This window comes from Phyllostomus hastatus, unplaced genomic scaffold (assembly GCF_019186645.2).
Source record: "Phyllostomus hastatus isolate PE091 unplaced genomic scaffold, TTU_PhHast_1.1 phas_scaffold_78, whole genome shotgun sequence".
Classification (NCBI taxonomy): domain Eukaryota; kingdom Metazoa; phylum Chordata; class Mammalia; order Chiroptera; family Phyllostomidae; genus Phyllostomus; species Phyllostomus hastatus.
This window is the reverse complement of record NW_025334041.1, coordinates 52,586,491-52,610,565: the sequence shown is the minus strand read 5'-3', so window position 1 is coordinate 52,610,565 and position 24,075 is coordinate 52,586,491. Positions and strand designations below refer to the sequence as shown.

Here is a 24,075-nt window from a genome sequence, read left to right as displayed (position 1 = left end):
GAATGGTTTGCATAACATTGATGTAACCTGGCAGCCAAGGAGAGTGGACTGGAATGTGCATGCATGAACAACAATGACTTCACTGTACTAGTGAGGGTGGGCAGTAGACATTGTGAGTACGTATGTGTACTGTGTGGCTGTAGCATTCAAAATGACTGAGTGAGCAAGTAGAGCAATGAACCTGCATCAAATTTTGCATTAGGCTTGAACATTCCTCTGCAGAAACTATTTTGATGACTGCAGCTATGGGAAGGCTGCAGCTATGGGCAACTGGTGACTGGCAGCTTCATCATGACAAAACGTCTGCTCATGCATCACATCTTATGCACTTTTTTGGTGAAACATCAAATCACCCAGGTGGCTCAACCCTTTACAGTCCAGATTTGGCACCCTGTTAATTCTGGCTTTTCACAAAACTAAAATCACCTTTGAAAGGGAAGAGATTTCAGGCCATCAGTGAGAATCAGGAAAATATGACAGGGCAGCTAATGGAGATTGGGAGAACTATGGAGATTGGAAGTCCCAAGGTGCCTCCCTTGAAGGGGACTGAGGTGTCATTGTCCTATGTATAATGTTTCCTGTATCTTGTATCTTCTTCAATAAATATCTCTATTTTTCATATTCTATGGAGAGAGCTCATATAATATGTTATATTATATATATTATACACACCCACAATTATCACTGGTTTGAAAGAAAAGAAAGCAGGCACCTGGGAATCTTCCAGCATTATTTAGCATAATTTTTTAGATATTAGAACAATTTGCCACCCGTTGCTATCTTTATTGACACTTGGTGGAACATTGTTTTGGGAGTATCTGAAATTTGAGACATAATGTTAGCTCTTAGTTGCCCCACTAAAAAGGGAAGATGAAAACTGAAGGACAAATGCCCACTGTAAATCAAAAGGAAGAAGTAGTGTCATGGGTCACCCAAAGGGGAGTAGTACCCAACCAGCAATGACTCAGAGAGCCTGAGAAGCAGAGGTGGTGAGTATCTCCTGAATTCTGAGGGGCATTTGCTGAGGCTTTTATATGAAACAACTGACCGCCTACCATCTGTACCTGCAGAATGGCCTGTAGCTAGGCCTAAATTCTTGGGAAAATAATGGGAAAGCTCATCTGTAGAGAAATTTTAAACACTTTCTGGGGAAGAATTAAGGTTTATATTGTGAATATGAACACCCCAAGATAAATTCTTTCTCTCCTGACTCAATTGAAGAAAGCCAGTCTGTTTGCAATTTCACCCCAATCCACCAAACTCCCAATCACTCCTTCAAGTCCTTAGGGAGTCCTCTGGCTTCCTAGTGAGTTAAGACTCAAGTGAAATAAAAAAGTCCACACCCTGATACTTCTCCATGGAAATTCAGAACACCAAAGATAAAGGTATTTTTTAATACTAAAAAGATTTCAGAGAGGCAAATAAAAGGCAAGTTACGAAGAAATGCAAATCAAACTGGCATCCTGTATCTCATTAGCAAAACTACATAGCTAAAATCAGTAAAGCAATGCTTTCAGAGTTCTGAAGGAAAAGATTCCAGCTAAGAATTCTGTTGCTGGCTCAACTATCTATCAATAGCAAGAGTAGAGAAGGCCCATTTCGGAACATACAAAGATTTAGCAATCTTATTTTTACATGCTTTTTCCTAGGAAATTGAATAAGTACTTTAACAAAATAAGGTGGTACACCAAGAAAGAGGAATATTTAGAATTCAAGAAACAGTGTATGTCACCCAGGAGAGCAATACAAGAGACACTGTGACAGCTTTCCAGAGTTTTACAGATCACCTAGTCCAGAGTCAGGATAAAGACAAGGTTCTAGATAAAATATGTCCAGAAAAAGGGTATTCTATAGAAGTGACAAAATAATTCATTTTTTTATTATTGTTCAAGTACAGTTGAGCAATAGACTGTACAGTTGTACAGTCTCCATTTCCCCACCACCATTGGCCCCCACCCCACCCATCCCCACCTCCCACCCTCAATCCTATCCCCATTTGGCTTTGTCCATGTGTCCTGTATACATGTTCCTTGATGACCCTTCCCTCTTTCCCCCCATATAGAAGTGATAAAATATTTCAACCTTTGGAAGGATTTGAGAATATGGAAAAAAAGAAAACTAGAAACTACAGGAAAAACAAAGCTGTTGGGAAAGCCACAATCTAGAAATGAAACAACTGTTCCAAATTAGAGCCAGAAGTTATTGAGCCCCAAGAAGAAAAGCTGAATGGGAAGGAAGATGGCAGGCAACGTGGCAGGAAGGAGTGGATTTCCCTTCCCCGCTACTCATGGGAGAGAAACTTGCCGATCTGCAGAGGAACAGAGCAAGGGGCCAACAATATTGCAACATTTATGAAAACAGGACATCAAAAATTATAGTGGACATTGAAAAACCAGACAGTAAGGAGACTGCTTCAGGATAATAAGGGTCCAAGGATCAGCGTGGGGACCAGGGAGGTTGCAGCCCCCAGGCCCAGTGCCCCTGGGTGTCTAAGGGCACCAGGGAGAGAGCAGAGTCAATGCTCCCTCCCCAGCCAAACAAGGATTGAATAGTACAGGGGAGGCCTTGTTGCATGAAGGCACAGAGAGAGGAGGAGGGACTGAGAGACAATCACACAGGGGCTGTGAGCACCCACACATAGCCCTGGGAAGAGTGAGTGCCCCAGCCTGCTCTACCAAGGGTGGCCTTGCTGTGTGTCCGGGCCCCCAACCTGGTGAGAGTGGTTTTGTGGAAGACCCAGACCCTACAACCCTGAACAAGGAAAGGGCATGGGCATTTTTGGGATTCTGGAGCACTTGGTGGTGAACTCGGGGAAGTGTGCGCCCCCTTGGGATTCCTGGATCTCACATGGTGAACCGGAAAATATGTGAGTGCTTTGCCGGTTCCTGGAGCCCGGGGTGGGGAAATTGGTGGAAGTGCATGCCCCTTGGGTATCCACGGAGCTTACATTGTGAACCTGGAAAAGACGAGGGCGTGCTGCAGGACCCCAGAGCTCAGGAGTGCATGGTGGTGAGCTCCAGAGAGCGTGCTTGGGAGCACCCAGACCCACACCCAGGGCCTTGCGTAGAGACACTAGACCAGCTCTGGGGAGAGCATGTGGCTGCCCTGGGGACAGTACTCAAGAGACTGACTGAGTTCTGACTGAGAAGAGTGAAAAGCGTTCCAGTCACCCCTCAGCCTGCTGAAACCAGGAAGACCAGAAAAACTAGTTTGGCCAGTTAAAAACCAACAAGAGGTTTCTTTGTTGTTGTTGTTTGATTGTTTGATTTTATCTTTTTTAAGTAACTTTTTATGTTTTGATTCTTATTATTTTTATATCTCTCAATTCCTTATGTTTCTCTTCTTTTCATCCTAGTATTATTCCTTCCTTTCCAAATTTATCTCTCCAGCATTCCATCTTCTGCTTTTTTTTCCCTTTTTTTTTGAACCCCCAAGTTAATGCAAATTTGTATTATCTTTTTCTCATTATTCTTACATTTTTTATTTTAATAGTATTTTGGTGTTTCTTGTTTTTCTGTATAGTTTTCTTTGCTTGACTGGTTATATTGTATCATTTGATAGGTTTCCCCTGTTAGTTCATCAATAGTGTAATGCTAATTTACTGTCCTTCATTTGTGTTCCATCAGTACACTACTCAAGGTTCTATACTCCCTATTCTTGTTATCTAGATCTCATAGATTCTGCCATATGATTGTTGCTCTAATATTACTGTAAATAAAACCTATTTCATACAATTGTAAATACTACACAAAACCCCTCCCAGATCTCAGCCCACTTTGAGATTTCCTGAACTCTATTATTGTAGTGGTTAACTCTATTCTTTTACACACTACTCCTATTTACTATTCTTTACTCCCACCCTACCTCAGAATCTGACCTCCCAAAGCCTTACTGCTTTCTAGATCCAACTCACAATCCTTTCCTCCCCAATAAGAGTCTTATCTTCCTTCCATCCTTTCTAAAATGTGGCTAGTGGAGTGGAAGATCATGGTTAACACTATACATAGTCATAGGATCACTTATCTATTCTCTACTGGCTGCTACTATAAATATCACAGAATACTCTCTTGCTGTCTTAAAACATTCTGCCTTACTCCTCCAACTGACCACAAAAGAAGAGTAGGGGGAAGCTGTGAATACCAGGATACATGAAGGAGATTGCACCACTGAATCTCACTAGTATTCTATGACAGAAGTTCATACCATAATCACAGGGAACCAGAAGAGATCAATTTAAGAAACACAGGCTAACAAGAACAGTCTCATGAACAATGAGAAGACAAAGAAACAATCCCCAAATGAAGGGAAGGGAGGAAGCCTCAGAAAGAATGCTAAATGAAATAGAGGCAATACAACTATCAGATATGGAGTTCAAAGAAATGATGATCAGGAAGCTCAATGAGCTCACAATGAACTACCAGAAACTACAGGGAAGCTACAACAAACTCACTGCAAACTATCTCAGCATGAAAAAGGAAATAGAAACTATCAACAAGGGCCAAGAGGAAATGAAGAATACAATTTCTGAACTGAATAACACAGTAGAAGGAATCAAAAGCAGGATCAATGAAGCAGAAGATCAGATCAGCGAGTTAGAGGACTAAGTAGAAAAGAACACCCAGAAAGAGCAAGAAAAGGAAAAAAGGCTCAGAAAGAATGAAGAGGGATTAAGAGAAATGCAAGATAATATGAAACATAATAATATTTGTATAATAGGGATAGCAGAAGGAGAAGAAGAAGAGCAAGGGATAGAAAACCTATTTGAAAACGTCACGATGGAAAACTTCCCCACTTTGATGAGAGAAAAAGTCACACAAATACAGTAAAACACAGAGAGTCCCAATCAAGGGAACCCAAAGAGGCCCACTTCAGGACACATCATAATTAAAATGGAAAAATTCCAAGACAAAGAGTGAATCTCAAAGGCAACAAGGGAGAAACAGGAAGTACCATACAAAGGAGCCCCAATAAGGCTAGCAGCAGACTTCTCAATGGAAACACTCCAAGCCAGAAGAGAATGGCAAGAAATATTCCAAGTAATGAGAACCAGAGGCCTGCAGCCAAGAATACATTACCCAGCAAGGCTCTCCATCAAGATAGAAGGCCAATTAAGGAGCTTGCCAGACAAAAGAAGTCTAAAAGAATACAACTCCACCAAACCAGCTCTGCAAGAGATGCTAAAGGGACTGCTTTAGAGAGAGAGGAACAGAGGTATGAAAATGGCAATGAATAAGTACCTATCAATAATAACTTTAAATGCAAATGGATTAAATACTCCAATCAAAAGACATAGAATAGCTGAATGGATAAGAAAGCATGACCCAGACATATGGTGTATACAAGAGACCCACCTCAGAACAAAAGACCTGCACAGGCTGAAAGTGACGGGCTGGAAACAAATTTTCCAAGCAAACGCACAGGAAAAAAAAAGCTGGGGTAGCAATACTCATATCAGACAAAATGGACTTCCAAAAAAGATCCATAAAGAGAAGGTCACATCATAATACTCAAGGGAAGAATCCACCAAGAAGACATAAATATTGTAAATATATATGCACCCAACATAGGAGCACCCAAATACATAAAGAAAATCTTAGAGGACTTCAAGAAAGATATTGACAGCAACACAATTATAGTGGGGGATTTTAACACCCCACTGTCAAAAATGGACAGATCTTCCAAACAAAATATCAACAAGGATATTGTGGCATTGAACAATACCCTAGATGAAATGGACTTAACTAATATATACAGAGCACTCCATCCCAAAGAAGCTAAATACACATTCTTTTCAAATGCACACAGAACATTTTCAAAGATAGACCACATGATAGGACACAAAACAAGCCTCAACAATTTCAAGAAAATTGAAATCATACCAAGCATTTTCTCGGATCACAAGGGACTGAAACTAGAAACCAATCCCAAGGGAGAAAACCCAAAACACTCAAAAATCATGGAGATTAAATAGCATGCTGTTAAATAATGAATGGGTCAAGAATGAAATTAGGGAAGAAATCAAAAGGTTTCTGGAAAGAAATGAAAATGAACTTACAACAACTCAAAACTTGTGGGACACAGCAAAGACAGTCCTCAGAAGGAAGTTCATAGCAATACAGGCTTACCTAAAAAAATAGAAACATTTCAAACAAACAACCTAACCTTAAGCCTACAAGAACTCGAGGAACAACAACAAAGACAGCCCAAAGCAAGTAGAAGGAAGGAAATAACCAAGATCAGAGCAGAATTAAATTACATAGAGACTAAAAGCACAATTCTAAGGATCAATGTGTCCAGGAGCTGGTTCTTTGAAAAGATAAACAAAATCAACAGGCCTTTAAGCAGACTCATCAAGAAAAAAACAGAGAAAACCCAAATAAACACAATCAGAAGTGAAAGAGGAGAGATTACAGCTGACACCACAGAACTACAAAGGATTGTAAGAAATTACTATGAAGAACTGTATGCCAAGAAATTTGAAAACCTAGGTGAAATGGACAAATTTCTAGAAAAATATAATCTTCCAAATTTGATGAAAAACAAGCAGAAAGCCTGAACAGACCAATAACAACAAAAGAAATTGAAGCAGTTGTCAAAAAACTCCCAGCACACAAAAGCCCTGGACCAGATGGTTTCACAGGAGAATTATACAAAGCATTTAAGGGAGAGATAACCCCTATCCTTCACAGACTATTCCAAAAAATCCAAAATGATGGAAGACTCCCAAACTCTTTTTATGAAGCCAGCATCATCCTAATCCCCAAACCAGATAAAGACACAGCAGAGAAAGAAAACTTCAGACCAATATCGCTGATAAACATAGATGTTAAAATCCTCAACAAAATATTGGCAAACCACATTCAACAATACATTAAAAAGATCATACACCATGGTCAAGTAGGATTCATTCCAGGGATGCAAGGAATATCGTACAATATTTACAAATCAATAAATGTAATACATCACATAAACAAAAGGAAAGACAAAAACCACATGATCATATCAATAGATGCAGAAAAGCATTTGATAAGGTACAGCACCCATTCATGATAAAAACACTTGGCAAAGTGGGAATAAAGGGAGCATTCCTCAACATAATAAAAGCCATATATGAGAGCCCTACAGCCAACATCATACTCAATGGACAAAAACTAAAATCTTTTCCACTAAGATCCAGAACAGGACAAGGCTGTCCACCTTCACCACTTCTATTCAATATAGTACTGAAAGTTTTACCCACAGTGATCAGACAAGAAAAAGAAACAAAATACATCCAAATCAAAAAGGAGGAAACAAAACTGTCACTGTTTGCAGATGACATGACAGTGTACATAGAAAATCCTATATATTCTGCCAAAAAACTGCTTGATCTACCACATGAATTTGGCAAAACAGTGGGATACAAAGTCAATATCCAGAAAGCAAAGGCATTTCTGTACACCATCAATGAAACAGCAGAAGCAGAAATCAAGAAAAAAAATCCCATTTGAAATAGCAAAAAGAAAAATGAAATACCTAAGAATAAACCTAACCAAAAAGGTAAAAGACATGTATTCATAAAACTACATAACACTGAAGAAAGAAATCAAGAAAGACACAAACAAATGGAAATATATACCGTGTTCATGGATTGGAAGAATTAACATCATCAAAATGTCCATAATACCCAAAGAAATGTATAGATTCAATGAAATACCTATTAAAATACCAATGACATATTTCACAGACATAGAACAAATGCTTCAAAAATTTATATGGAATCATACACGACCCTGAATAGCTGCTGCAATTTTGAGAAAGAAGAATAAAGTAGGAGGGATCACAATACCTGATACTAATCTATATTACAAGGCCACTGTAATCAAAACAGCCTGGCACTGGCATAAAAACAGGCACATGGACCAAAGGAAAAGAACATAGAGCCCACAAATAAACCCAAGCCTCTGTGGTCAATTAATATTTGACAAAGGGGGCAGTAACATAAAATGGAGTAAAAATAGCATCTTCAACAAATGGTGTTGGGAGAACTGGACAGCTACATGCAAAGAAATGAAACTCGAGCACAAACTTACACATTACACAAAAATAAATTCAAGATGGATAAAAGATTTACATATAAACTGTGACACCATTGAAGTTCTAGAAGAGAACGCAGGTAAAAAAATCTCAGATATTTCATGCAGAAACTTTTTTATGGACATGTCCCCTAGAGCAAGGGACATAAAGGAAAGAATAAATAAATGGGACCTCATCAAAATAGAAAGCTTCTGCACAGCCAAAGAAAACAGTGTTAAAATAAAAAGAGAACCAACTGTATGGGAAAACATATTTGCCAATGATACCTCAGACAAGGGTTTAATCTCCAAAATATATAAAGAACTTACACGACTCCACTCTAAGAAGACAAACAACCCAATTAAGAAATGGGCAAAGGACTTGAATAGACACTTCTCCAAGGATGACATACAGAGGATCCAAAGACACATGAAAAGATGTTCAATATTGCTAGCTATCAGAGAGATGCAAATTAAAACCATAGTGAGATACCACTTCATACCAGTCAGAATGGCCATCATAAACAAAGCAACAAACAACAAGTGTTGGAGAGGTTGTGGAGAAAAGGGGACCCTAGTGCACTGTTGGTGGGACTGCAGACTGGTACAACCACTATGGAAAACAGTATGGTACTTCCTCAGAAAACTAAAAATGGATCTGCATTTTTACCCAGTAATTCCTATGCTAGGGCTATATCCTAAGAACCCTGAAACACAATCCAAAAGAACCTTTGCACCCCAATATTCATAGCAGCACAATTTACAATGGCTAAGTGCTGGAAGCAATCTAGGTGCCCATCAGTAAATGAATGAATCAAAAAACTATGGTACACTTACACAATGGAATTCTATGAAGCAAAAAGAAAGAAGGAGCTCCTACCTTTTGCAACAGCATGGATGGAGCTGGAAAGCATTATGCTAAGCGAAATAGGCCAAGGAGTGAAAGACAAATACCATATGATCTCACCTTTAACTGGAACCTAAACAACAAAGCAAAGAAATAAGCACAATATAGTCAAAGACACTGAAATGGAGGATAGGCTGATGGTGACCAGAGGGGAGAGAAGAGGGAATTTCAGGGGAGAATGGGAAGGGTTTACAGGAACAAATATGAAGGACACATGGACAAAAACTAGTGGGGGGCAGTTATGGGAGGGAGGTGGGGAGGGAGGGGTGGATGGACTGGAATGGGAGTAAAAACCAGAAGCCTGTACTTTAACAATGATTAAAATTACAAAATATAATAAATAAATAAATAAATAAATAAATAAATATTTAAAAAAGACAAAAGAATAACTGAATGGACTTTATACCATAGAAAAATAAGAAACTAGGGACTTCTGGTCAAGACGACTGAGTAGGTAAACACTGTACGGACCTCTTCCCATGACTACTTCAGAATTACAACTAAAGTGCAGAACAGCCATCATTGAGAACTGCCTGAAGTCTAGCTAAGCAGAAGTCCTATAACTAAGGATATACAGAAGAAGCCACATAGAGACTGGTAGAAGTGCTGGAGTAACAGAATGACCTGGCCCCACAACCAGTGGTGGCGACTAAGAAATGGTAAGAAACAGGAGGGATATCTTGGCTATAGAGGTCCCCTTAAGGATCAAGGGGCACCTAGCCCCTACCAGGCTCCCTAGTCCAGGGTTCTAGTGCCAGGAAGAAAAGCCCCATAAATTATGGCTATGAAAACCAGTGGGATTGTGGCTGAGTGAGATGGAGGGCTTCTAGAGTCCCAGGTATTCCTCTTAAAGGACCCACACAAGGACTTATTACTGACAGACTCACTCACTCTGTGGTCCATTGCTGGGGCAGAGCTTGAAAGGCACCAAGGACATACAGGGAGGAACTGAATAATCTGGCTTCAGGGGGAGGGCTAAGGGGGGAGCTTTTTCCCAGACAGAAGCACTGGTAGAAGCCATTATTCCTTTGCTAAGTCTCCCACTCCAGGCCCAGGCAGGCACCATATCTGAGCTTCTGTGAACCTGGCTCACAAAGTTTACTGCACCCATGATAATTCCCTGAGACTGTCCTGCACAACTTTCAGGGACACCCAAAATGCTTCTAGTGGCATCTCCACATAAATGGCTTGTCTTGGCTCATCCTGTGAACTTTTCTAAAATCTCTCAAAGGTTCACAAACCTCAAGCAAGCAGCACTGGCTTCAGCATGCCTTAACCTCTTGCTAAGTAGCCCCAACTCCAGCACTAGAGGCAATCTGCCCCAGTTCACTGCTTAGCATCCTGAGACACCTGCCATGCCCTGCAAAAGTGGCAACTGTCTGCAGATCACTTTGTAGCTCATACCAGGTGGCTCTGAGCAGGGCACAGACAGCAGTTGACCTTAGCCTGTACCTTCCAAGAGGTCCTAGAGCCAACATATTCAGTGGCCAGCTTCATACCACACAAGAGCACCACCCAATGAACTTGAGAAATGACAAAATCAAGGGGCAGACTTGGTAAGCACCAGAGCTCCACTAAAGCAAACCCTGCTACATAATAGGGTCAGCCTCTGCATAACAGCATCTACACTGTAGTCATGGCCAGTCCTCATAACCAATCAGCCTCAGGGTCAGTCTTTCCAAACAGGAATAAAGGTTCACTATAACCGAAGACACAAACACAACCAACACAAGGGACATACCTGAAGCATGTGGCTTAGGTGACCAGGGAGACTGTACTATTAGGCTCCACAGGACATAAGGCCACTCTACGAAGATTGGGAGACATAACAAAAACAAACCAAAGGAGGCAGCCAAAATAGGGAGACAAAAAACATGCCCCAAAATGAAAGAACAGAAGAAACCTCCAGAAAAAGAACTAAATGAAATTCAGATTAGCATTCTACCTGATATAGAGTTCAAAAGAATGGTTGTAAGGATGCTCAAGACACTTAGTGAGATCTTCAGCATAGAAAAGGACATAGAAACCATAAAAAACAATCAGAAATGAAAAATACAATAAATGAAATGAAGAATACATTAAAGGGAATCCATAGCAGTGTAGATGAAGCAGAGGATCAAGTTGGTGAGTTGGTATATAAGGTAGAAGAAAACACCCAATTACAACAACAAAGAGAAATGAATCCAAAAGTAATGAGGATAGTTTAAGGAGCCTCTGGGACGACATTAAGGATATCAACATCCATGTCTTAAGGGTATCACAAGTAGAGAGAACAAGAGCAAGGAATTGCAAACTTATTTGAAGTAATAATGACAGAATACTTTCCTAACCTAGAAAAGGAAATAGACATACAATCCTAGGAAGTGCAGAAAGTCCCAATCAAGATAAACCCAAACAGGCCCACACCAAGACACATCATAATTAAAATGCCAAAGGTTAAAGACCAAGAGAGGATCTTAAAAGCAGCAAGGAAAAAGCAGTTAGTTACCTACAAGGGAGTTCCCATAGGACTGTCAGTTGATTTCTCAACAGAAACTTTACAGGCTAGGAGGAATTGGCACTAAATATTCAAAATGATGAAAAGTAAGGGCCTACGACCAAGAGTACTCTACCCAGAAAAGCTTTCACTTAGAATAGAAGGACAGATAGAGCTTCCCAGACAAGAAAAAAACTAAAGGATATCATTACTACAAAACCAGTATTGCATGAAATGTAGAAAGGACTTCCTTAAGAAGAGAAAAAAGATGAAAAATGGGAATAACAGAATGGCAATAACTTTAAATGTAACTGGATTAAATGCTCCAGTCAAAAGACAGATAGTGGGTGAATAGATAACATTACAAGGCTTTCACTTATGCTGTCTACAACACACTTACTTCAGATCAAAAAACACACACAGCCTGAAAGAAAAGGGATGGAAAAAAGATATTTTATCAAAATGCAAACCAACCAACAAACAAAAGTTAGGATAGCAATACTTATGGCAGGCAAAATAGTCTTTACAGCAAAGGCTATACAAGAGACAAAGGACAACACAGTAGTTCCACTTCTGAATCTGAAGAAACCCAAAGCATTTAATAAAAAAGATATATACATCCATATGTTAATTACAGTATTATTTATAATAGCTAAGGTATGAAAGCAATCTAAGGGCCCATGAATAAATGAATAGATAAAGAAGAATGGTGCATATATACTATGGCATAGGACTAAGTCATAAAAAATAATGAAATCTTGCCATCTGTAACAACATGGATAGACCTGGAGAGTGTTGTGCTGAGTGAGGTGAGTCATACTGGGAGAGACATGTGCCACATGGTTTCATTCATGTGTAGAGTCTAAAAAAACAACAACAAAATAAATGAACAAACAGAACAGAAATAGACTCATAGATAGAGAGAACATTTTGACAGTTGAAAGATGTGAAAGGAATTGGGGGAGATAAGTGAAGGAGAAGAAAGGATTAAGAAATACAAACTGATAGTTACAAATAATCAGGGAATATAGGGTACAACATAAAAAATATAGTCAAGAATATTGTAATAACTATGTATGGTGTCAGACGGGTAGTAGATTTACCAGGATGATCACTTCATAAATTATATAATATAATGTCTGATCAGTATGTTGTAAAAAAGTTTGTAATATATGATTTCATTTTAATAAAACTGTAGACAAAACAAATTAATATCTAGTGACAAAAAGCATATCAGTATGTTTGGGGATGGTGGAGTGGGGTGGGAGGAGAGAGAAGTGAAGATATTTAGAAAGGAGCACTAGGAATCTTTTGGGAGTGATGGGTATGTTCATTATCTTAACTGTGGTGATGGTTGCATATATGTATGTGTTTATCAAAACTTATCAAATTGTACACTTTAAATATATACAGTTTATTGTGTGTCAGTTATACCTCAGTAAGTATATTTAAAATTAGAAAAGTAAAACTAAACTAGACTAGTTACTAGAAGATGGTAGCCGCTTTCTGAAGAAGTATGTTTCTCCTTACAATAAGAAAAATGAATGGCCAATAAGATACATTAGGAAAAACAAGCAATCTAAGAAAAAATGTATGGTTTTATAAGAAACGATACAAGGAACATCCAACATGAAGATGTGGTATGATTTTGAGCACTTGGTGGAGTAAGAAAGGGTAATGTATTTGAATGTTTTCTTTGAGTGGCATTAAAATCCCAAATAAGGACATCTGATCACAGCATATTTCTTGGCTCTACAGAGAATAATAAGATAGCCATATTAAGGTTAAAAGTTGTTTACTGGTTTTCAATTTTTGAAACAATCTGCAAACAAGCCAGGAAAGATTTAAAAAGCACGTAAATGCTATTATCCTGATAATGTAGAAGTGAAAAATTGACAGGAGGAAGGAGTAGAAATGAAGACCAGGGAACTGACTGGGAAATCAAGTAATTACAAAACAGTCATAGGCATGTAAAATACAGCATAGGGAATACAGTCAGTAATATTGAGATAACCCTGTATGGCATCAGGTGGGTACTGGAAATACCAGGGGGAACACTGTGTAAAGTATATGTTTGTCTAAGCATTATGCTGTATACTTGAAACCAATACAAAATAATATTGAAAGTAAACTGTAATAAAAAAGAAAGAGATGGGTCCACAGTTGACAGAACAAATAGGAATTTAAATATATTGCTTAATGTTCCAAAGTTAACTAAAAATAGCACTATACTTCTATGAGCAGAAGGGAGGAAGAGAAAGCGGGAGATGTTGTGAGCTAAGACCTCATACAACATAGCAGGAAATGAACAGATAATACACAAAGCTAATAAATCAAGAGGCAGAGGTAAAAAGAAAGTATTGAGAAATGTAGAGGTAAACCAATAAGACCTGAAATCAGAAATGGTTAAATGCAATTGACTTAAGGAAGTAATCCTGAGAGTGGAGAATAGAGGTCAGTCTCAGGTATTTCTTTATTAAACCTCTGTACTGAAATTATGTTTAACCACATACACGCATTACATTGACTAATGTTTTTAAAAGTCAGTTTCAAAATTTTGGCTGCATCTTGTATGATAATAGCTAATTTTTATGTGCCAGGCACTGTTCTATGCCCTTGAGATTTCTTTTTTTTTTTTACCAATTTTTTCAACAACCTTACTAGTAAAGTCAGTTTCCTAAATTGGATTTTCCAAGATGCAGATCTTGAGCCAAGGATTGGAGCAAGTGATTTATGAAGGCATGTCATCCAGGAGAAACCAGGAGGTAAGAAAAATAGGATAGGGAAGGGTAAGAAGCACAGCAGGGGTGAGATTTCAGGTGAAGTCCCAGTCCATCCTCACCCCTGGAAGCTCTGAAGCATGAAATGCACCTTAGAGTTTATCTTCCTCTCTTTCCCTACACCAGTCAGTCAATAGTTCTAGGTGAGTATGGGGCATAAGCTCTGAGACTTCTAGTTCTCTATAAAGAGAAGTGGCTTAAGTGCCCAAGAATCAAAGTACAGTATTTAAAAATTACTGTTAGAGGTGATTGTACTGTGTAGCAGGCCCAATATGGTACTATGGAAATACTCAGATAAGATATGAATATTTATGGAAATTGTCAATAATGGATTGGTCAAAGTTCAATTATATCAGGTCCCATCAGCTTTTTCTATGTACAGGCAAGGGTGTATCTATCTGTATCTATATCTATAAAACCGTAAGTATATATAATACCATATCTATCTCTAGCTCCATGTCCAGGCTCCAAAAGCCTGACAAGGTAATTATTGAACAGAGTGTTGGTGACACAAGATTGAACAAAACAATTCTTGCTGCTATAATGCTTAGAGTTCAGTTCTAGTAAAGGCCTTAAAGTGATTAAAATTTTAATACATCTCTAGAGAGTAACTATCCATCAGACAGAGAGGTTAGTCATTCTTGGGAATGATAGAATGACTCATTACAGAATCCAGTTTTGGGGTTTGAATGGTGGTCTAAGGCCACAACCTATCTAGTTCATGTGGAAGAAATAACCCATGGTAGAGAGTTATGTGGCCATTTTTTCTTAGAATAATTTACATGTCTAGTTTTGTATTCACACTCATCTGGAAATCTGTGAAGATAAAGATTTTCATGGAATTGTCATTCTATAAACAGGAAAAGTGTTGGCTAAAGGACAATCATGTTAGGTCTCCTTAACAACTATATTTCTCTTGGTAAGTTAAAAACAGACATTCTAGTTTTACAAATCTTTCTCTTCTGGTGCAAGTCAACTGATCCATTCCAGTGTACTAATTAGATTGAGTTTCTTGAGCTTTGCGTGCTGAGATCAAGACCCTGAATGGAAGCAAAATTCACCTTGGGCTCTATTGATGACACCAAATGTGGTGTTTTTCTGGAAAAGTATCCTATAGACATTTGTTTCTGATAGTCCAAGAAATGTTTCACTGAATGCTAGTTTCCCAGGTATACCCCATGGAAAAAATAACATTCTGGTCAAATAATTTGGGAGACACTACATGTATTCTATTTTTGGAAACCCATGGTGACTATTAGGATATTAATGGCTTAGAATTTCAGCATTAAAGAAACCTGATTAATATTTTTCATCCAACACTGACCAGCCTCCTTTGACCTTGGAATCCCATCATATTGCCTTTTTTGAACCAAATATATGCATTTATGTGGAACTAATATTGTGAGAGAATTATTTAGGAGTAACCAGAAGGTATCTCTGTCTGTTGTAGTCAAACATGACAATTTTATACATGGAGTTTATATATTTATAAATATATATACACAGAATGTATATATATAAATACATATATTTATATACACATTCATCTATATAAATATGTATGCATTGTATATGTACATTGTATATAATATATAGTATATTCATGTATCTGTATATGTATACATATATGTGTATATAAATATATATTTATGTTATATAAAGATATATGTATATAGATACATACATATACAAAAATAGATGTATATACAGAATGTATATTTATATATTCATCTGTGTAAATATGTGTACATGGTATACATATTTGTACATGGTATACATGCAAAAATATAAATATGTGTACATGGTATACATATATGCACATATATGTACATATACACATATGTACATATATACATGGTGCACTTATTTTTATATATGTATATAAATATGTGTACCATGTATATGTAAATATATACAAAATATATAAAGACATATAAATACACACAATGTACAATGTATATGTGCATAATATATTTATATAAGTACGCACAATGTATACTGAGGTCTGTCTAGAAAAAGTCCAGCTGTTGTTAATATAATGAGAATGGTTTGAGAAACATTGATGTAACCTGGCAGTCAACAAGAGTGGACTGGAATGTTCATGTGTGAACAATGATGACTTCACTATACTAGTCAGTAGATGCAGTAGACACCACTGAGTGAGCATGTGTATTGTGTGGCCATTGCATTAAAAATGACTGAGCAAGTAGAGCAATGAATCTGTATCAAATTTTGCCTTAAGCTTGAACATTCCTCTGTGGAAACCATTCAGGTGATTCAGAAGCCCCCTGGGGACCATGTAATGAGTGCGGTGCAAATAAAAGTGTGGCACAAATGCTTCAAAGATGGTGGAGAATCTGTTGAATGTGATCCATGTTCTGGGAGGCCTGAGAAAAGCAGAACACTTGAGTATGTTGAATACGTACAGGCTACAATCAATAAAGACTGGTGACTGACAGTGAGAGAACTGGAAGCTGATCTCTGTCCAAGATTCCAAAAATACTGTAGGATTCCAAAAGTGCTGTGTCCAAGATTTTGATGGAGGATCTTAGCATGAAATGTGTTGTGGCAAAATTCATTCCATGCTTCTGCTATCAGAGCAGAAGAAACACTGTGGAGCAGTTGCTAATGACTCGATTCAAACTGCTACCAATGAACCAGATTTCCTCAAGAGGGTTGTAACCAGAGATGAATCCTGGGTCTATGGCTGTGATCCAGAAATGAAGGCTCAGTCATCCCAATGGAAGTTGTGTGGTTGTCCACACACAAAGAAGGTGCAGCAAAGTTACAGCAAGATCAAGACCATGTTCACTGTGTTTTTTGATTGGGAAGGTGTTGTCTATCACAAGTACACCCCTCCAGGACAAACAATTAATAAGGAGTATTATTTTAATGTTCTTCATCAGATCAGTGATGCAATACAATGAAAATGGCTGCAGCTATGGGCAACTGGTGATTGGCAGCATTATCATGACTATGCGCCCGCTCATGCATCAAAATCTCATGCAGAGTTTTTTAGCAAAACATCAAATCACCCAGGGGACTCAGCCCCACGATAGCTCAGACTTGGCATCCTGCAACTTCTGGCTTTTCCTCAAACTAAAATTATCTTTGAAAGGGAAGAGATTTCAGACCACCAATGAGATTCAGGAAAATAAGATGGGGCTGCTGATGGCGATTCCAGCAAAGGATTTTGCAGAGTGTTTTGAATAGTGGAAAAGATGCTGGAAGAACTGTGTGAGGTCCCAAGGTGCCTACTTTGAAGGGGTCTGGGGTGTCATTGTCCTATGTACAATGTTTCTTTATTCTTCTTTAATAAATGTCTTTATTTTTTCATATTACATGGCTGGATACTTTCTGGATAGCAGTATGTAATGTGCATATATGCATAATTCATATGTATACATAAATATACTTATATATTATTTGTATACTTATATGTCAAGGTCTGAATGAAGTAATTAATGATTTTTAATATTAAATAAGGTTGATGAAATTCTTTGAGCTATACCTAATAGTTTTAAGTATACAACATAATGGTTCAATATATGCATATACTGCAGAATGATTATCACAAGTTTTAGTTAACATGTAGCACCACACAGTTACTTGTTTTCTTTGTGATGAAAACTTTTAAGATCTACTCTCCTAGCAACTTTCAAATACACAAAACATTACTTTTTTAATCCTCACCCAAGAATACGATTATTGATTTTAGAGAGAGAAGAAGGGAGAGGGGGAGAAAAAAAACATCAATGTGAGAGAAAATATAGATTAGTTGCCTCCTGTATGCACCCCATACAGGATTGAACCTGCAACCTAGTTATGTGCTCTGACTTGGAATTGAATGCATAATATTTTTGCTGTACGGATGACACTCCAACCAACTGAGCCACTCAGCCAGGGCACAATACAGTATTTTTTAAACTACAGTCACTACTCTATACACTACATTCCCAGTTGTGTATTTTATAACTGGAAGTTTGTATATTTTAACCACCCTTACCCATTTTACTCTCCTCCTGCCCATGCCCCTTCTCTGGCAACCATGAATCTGTTCTCTGTATGAATTTTGTTGTTTTTAAGACTCTATATGTAAGTGAGATCATACAGTATTTTTATTTCTCTGTCTGACTTATTTTACTTAGCATTTAGGACCTCAAGTTCCATCCATGTTGTCACAAAAGGCAGGGTTTCCTACTTTTTCATGGTGGAATAATATTTCATTATATACACAGGGTGGAACAAAGTAGATTTAAAGTTGTGTATGAAAACTAATACAATAAGTAATAATACAAGAATGAACTCTGTATTTCACATTCTCACAACTGTAAACCTACTTTTGCCTTACCTGTATGTTACATATTCTTTACCCACTTTTTTGTTGATGAGCACTGTAATAAAGCTGCATGAATTAATCTATAGTCAAACTTATCCATTGTGGTAAAACTGGTTAATTCATGCTGCTGGCTTTAAAGGAGTATAATGAACACCTTTGATTGATTGAAACCATAAATATGTATTAAGAAGGTGTATGTATATGAATTTCTGAAAAAAATTATTGAAGGAAAGCCTTTCAGATAGTTTAGTAGAAAAGAAAAAATAAATACAAAAAGTTTCTTGAAGGATGCAAAGGTGGGAAACCAGAACTGGAACTTTCTCTGACTAGTTAGGACATCATATGTCCTAGCTGAACTCTCCCCAAGCAGAGCAAAAGCACCACTATTACACACGTTCAGTGGTGAGGAACCTGGTGTGAATGTCTTTTGCCTGAAGTAAGTGTGTAGCATGAATAGGGAAAGGAAATGCAATTATACCAGTACAATTTTTTTACAGAAGATATTCCTTTAGAAAAGATTTAAATAACCCTTCCTGCCATTTCCACTAGACTTTCAACTCTTCTTCAGGTGGTGACACCATATCAAATGAGAACTAGAATTTTAATTTGTATTTTGACAAATCCAGTGGATAGATTGTACATGTTCCTTGAATTTGCTTGATTGACTTTTCCATAACCTTCAGGGATTCATTGATTGTATACAGATTCCTGATTTGAAATCCGTTTGCTCAACAGATGAGGCCAAATTTATTCATCAGTGAATCTTAACCCTCCTGCAATAACTGGTTTCCTTCTTTTATGGACTTTGGAGGAGGCTTGTTGAAGAATACAGCTGAAACAGTAAGAGTCTTCCTCTGCTCATTATCCAATTCTCCATGGATAATCATGGGTAGTTTTTGTTTTGAAGGGTTTGAAATTCACAGGACATCATTGACTATGCCACTCTCCTTTTTCAATACCATATAAGTTCAATGACAGAAAGAACATTTGGGTGAGCTAAGAAACAGATCAAAGAAGTGCTCATGTAACATTTAATTCCATTATTTTTTGTCCATAAATGTGGCAAACGTTTATTTACTTCATTGATGACCTCTTTTCTGAAGGCCCATCTTCCTTTTAACTGGAGGTTAAAAGGCTTAAAATTATAGTTAACATTTACTGAGCATGGTTTTTCCAGGAAAAAAAATTTGAATTATTAGGGCAAAAGTGAAGCCATATTCACTAAAAATGAAGTTGTGTATACGGAAAGGGAAGAAGTATGCTCATTTTATATTCCTATGCTAGTGAAATAATAACATGATTTTTAAAACTTGCCACACAAAACACAATGTACCATGGTTTTCAAAGCATTAGCATTTGTCTTTCCCTTCAAATGGACATTTGCAGGAGAAAATATTACAGGCAATTCAATGATTTCTTGTCTGGTTCAAACACAGCACTATGTTTACTCAAATTTCTTTTACTCTTTAGGTACATGGACCAGTGCTTATTTTCATGGTTGATTTAATTGATCCCCTCTGCCAGTATGGGGATTATTCCCTACAGTTATTCTCTAGTGACCTGTCAGTTCAGATTTTAAAAAGTTAAGTGGCAAAGATGTGGGGGCTGATTCCTTTAGAAGTTTTTGAATGCTAGAATTTATAGCAAGGGTTTCTTTTGAGAATATGACTATGTTATGCTCTTTTTAATTTCTCCCATATCACCACAAATTTTCCTTCTATAGTCTGAACTTAAATTCCCTAAGCAGATAATTCAATGTTGTTCCTGTGCAATAACTTCAGGGTTGCCAACAAGCTTTACATACCTTACATCATTTGGTTCTTTCTTATTTTTTGAGAAAAGGAGATAGCATGTATTTCTTCTTATTTTATAGATGAAGAAATATAACTCAGACAAGATTCTCGAACCATGTGTATTGTAGCTTTTCTTGGCTTTGCACAATAAATTATAATGTTCTTCTTAAGCTATACCTATTTTTGTATTTTGAAACATAGGAATTGAAAACATACCCTTGACATATTTGCAATTCTGTTCCAGATTCACTAAAAAGAAACCTGTTACAAAATGACTTTAATCATGTAGCAAAATATTTACTGTTTAAAAGTTACTCATATTACATCATAAATATTATTATTTCTAATTGTATTTGCTCTTTCTGTATCTACAGTAGAATTCTTTAGTAGGAAAATTCATATACTACAAGCCAATTTGGCTATTTTGTATTTATTTGCAAATTAGCCATTCAATTTATATAGTCCATTCTAAGCTTTCATATGTAATAAGTTAAAAAGAAGACTAGCCTTGGCTGGGTGATTCACTTGGTTGAAACATCATTCAGTACACCAAAATGTTGTGGATTCAACTCCCAGTCAGGGGACAACCCTAACTTGCGGGTTCAATCCCTGGTGGGGGTGTGTACGGGTAGGAACTGACAGATGTTACTGTCACATTAATGTTTCTCTCTCTCTCTCTTTATCGCTCTATCACCCTTCCTCTATCTCTAAAATAAAAAATAAAAAAATAAACATGTCCTCGGGCGAGGATTAAAAAAGAAGACTAATTATTTTAGTGGAATTATTAATTACATTAATGATAATCCTACTGGAGGAAAAGAGTCATCAAAAAAAGGAATCTTGGGAAAATTTATAAAGAGCAATAGAGGTTGGAAAATTAATGAGGTTAAAATGTAATATGGTCTTATTACCTATATGGGTACAGATGTCTTTGCAAATGTCTCACGGATCCCTACCAGGATGGTTGCTCTTGCTTATGGGAAGTAAAGTAGCCTTATCTTTACTTTGTTAATAGAGTATTAATAAGAAGCAAATACAAATGTATCAGTAAGGATAGATTAGTTTATATTGTGGTAACAGCAGCCCTAAAATCTCTGTGGTTTTACCCAAGAAACTTTGTTTTCATGTCAGCATATGATGGCAGGAGGTCTTACCTCATTGTAGTTCCTTAGGGGCCCAAGCTGATGAAGCAGTCACTATCTTGAATATTGGATGATGCAAAAAAGAAAGAGAGCTTTTCAGGATGGGAATTAAATGCTCTGGCTTGGAAGTAGTCTTGTCACTCTCTCTCACAACTCATTGGCCAATGACTAGTCACATGGTACCACTCAAAGACAAGGGGACCAAAAAGTGTCATGCTATCAACTCTCAGAAACAAGAACCAGAAAAATTTAGCAAACAGCATTAACTGCCTCCACAAAGGCATCACTCTTCCTCTCAGATAATTTCCATATTTATGACTTTTTTCCATTTCCATTTTCCTTAGTTTGGTCACTTTATGCCTTATCTAGAACACTGAAAGTGCATATTAACTGGCCTCTAATCTCTTACCTTCTCTAACCTTTCTCTTTCTCATTCATTATTTCAACAACTGTTATCAAATAATTTCAAGTGACCATCTGCCATGAATATTATCTTTCTAAAGCACAGATAGGATTATGCCACTAATTTAAAAAAACAACAACAACATGGTAGTTACCATCATCCAGGGAATGAAGCCAGGATCCTTTGACCATATTGGAGAATGACTGCACTCTGGCTACAGCCCATCTTTTCAGACTCCTTTTAATCCTCTCTGACACTCTCACTTCTAGTTAAGAAATAGAAACTAGTGGGGTATGGCTCAACACGGCTTATGGAAACAGGGCTTTAAAAAAGTTTGAATTGGTTGACAACATTAAAAATCAAGAGAGTCTGCCTAAAATATGCATTGTCTATTTTTCTTTGTAAAAATCAGAAGGTGTAGCAACATGATTCTTTTTCCTGTATGGGAACTGGAGCTGAGTAGCAGTTGCCCTGCCAAGTTGGGCTGGTATTCACAGTAGTCATGATGAATTGCTTTCCTCTGCATTCTCATAAGGGAACATTCATGTGGTATCTTGCACTACAATGAATAATGTGCACCTGGATGCCTCTTTCACTAAATAGCTTCCTACAGAAGGTAGCTCTGTTTTAGTCACATTGTTTTTTCTGTTAATCTTCCTGCCCCCTCTCAGTAATTTGCATATAGTAGATGTTCCTTAAATAATTGGGAAATCATAACTATAGGGAACTACAATTTGATTGCCACTTGTTAACTTTATCTTATTCTTATTATCCTGTGCCATATGCTTGCTCTGGCTTAGCTCAAAGAGAAGAGATATCATGGGAGCATTTTTGAGTTTGAAGAGATCCACTGCTCATGTTTCTCAGGGACTACATGCAAGTGATGTGACCTCTAAGCATACCAGGATCTAAAATGAACTTTGGGGAATGTGTAGATTTATTTTAAAAAGGGTAAAATTTCTCAGTTTCTTTTTTTATAACTATATAGGCAAAAGTAGCTATCTTGAAACATCTACAGCAAGGTCCTAAAAATTCTGTAAAATAATTTTGTTTGTGACCTAGAAAGTTCATAAAGGAAATGAATGAACATTTAAGAATTCAGGATTTGAAGGTGTGCTATTGAAATTCAACATAAAGTATGTATATAAAATGTAGTCAAAGAGGGAATGACAAACTTAGAAAGCCCTGAAATATTATCTGGGAAAGCAGAAAAATGATTGGGTCTGAGATGGACAGATTAAATCACAATCTTGGAAGAGTGAAAAATGTCATCACAACTCATGGCTGACCCAAATTCCACCAAAATCCAGGGAAAAACATCATAGAGCATATGGATTAAGTGGGTTTTAGTTGAAGGTCAGGTTTTTAGTATGTCTGGGGTAGTAGCATGTGAAAATTAGCCAGGCATAACAATCGTATTGCCCTGTTAAGTGAGCAGGTGGTAGAAGGGCAGACTCACAATGTAGATGCCAGTGTCCCAAGGGTGAGTTACCACCTCCTCTTTTTACAGTCACAGTCTACTCCTCACCATCTGTAAATGCATGCTGTGTTCACCAGAAAAACTGGACAAAAGTGTAGGATAGATAAACACAATTCACTAACAGTACTGATAAAACAACACTTATAGATCCTTTCTACTTATAATGAATTAAGACATTAAATACAAATCCTAAACAGGTTACAGAAAAGCTGTTTACAGGACTTAGATGAGTAATTGAATGTTATGGCAACATAGCATCTCATAAATATGTTACTCCCTGCGTAGAAGCTCTCATTGCTTTTTTTAATGACCAAAGTAATAGGATGATGTTTTCTCTTTATATATTTATATGTAAAGTACTTCTCTACTCCCCTAGCTGTCCCTCTGCCTTTCTCCTTTCTTCCTCCTCCACTTTCCTTCATTCCTTTTTTTCTACCTAGCTTCCATCTTTACTGTAAAAAGTTTTTAAGCACCCACCATGTGCCATGGAATGTGCAAGAAGCATAAACAGGAATTAGATTCTGATTTTGCTAGATACTGTCTGGGAAACAGACAATGCTCAATCATGATACAATGTGACATGTTAATATTTTCTTATTTAACAATTGTCACTGTTTCCTTACTTTCCTCCAAATAAGTTTAAATCCTTACCCTTCGCATTGGAACCATTCACAACTTAGCCCCTAGCCTATTTTCTGGTG

At 37.4% G+C, this 24,075-nt stretch overlaps 1 protein-coding gene across 1 annotated transcript in view; it reads right to left on the bottom strand.

Moving 5' to 3' along the window:
* Nucleotides 1–24,075, bottom strand: part of POU6F2 (POU class 6 homeobox 2) — a 551,204-nt gene that overhangs the window by 163,532 nt on the left and 363,597 nt on the right. The window lies entirely within an intron of this gene.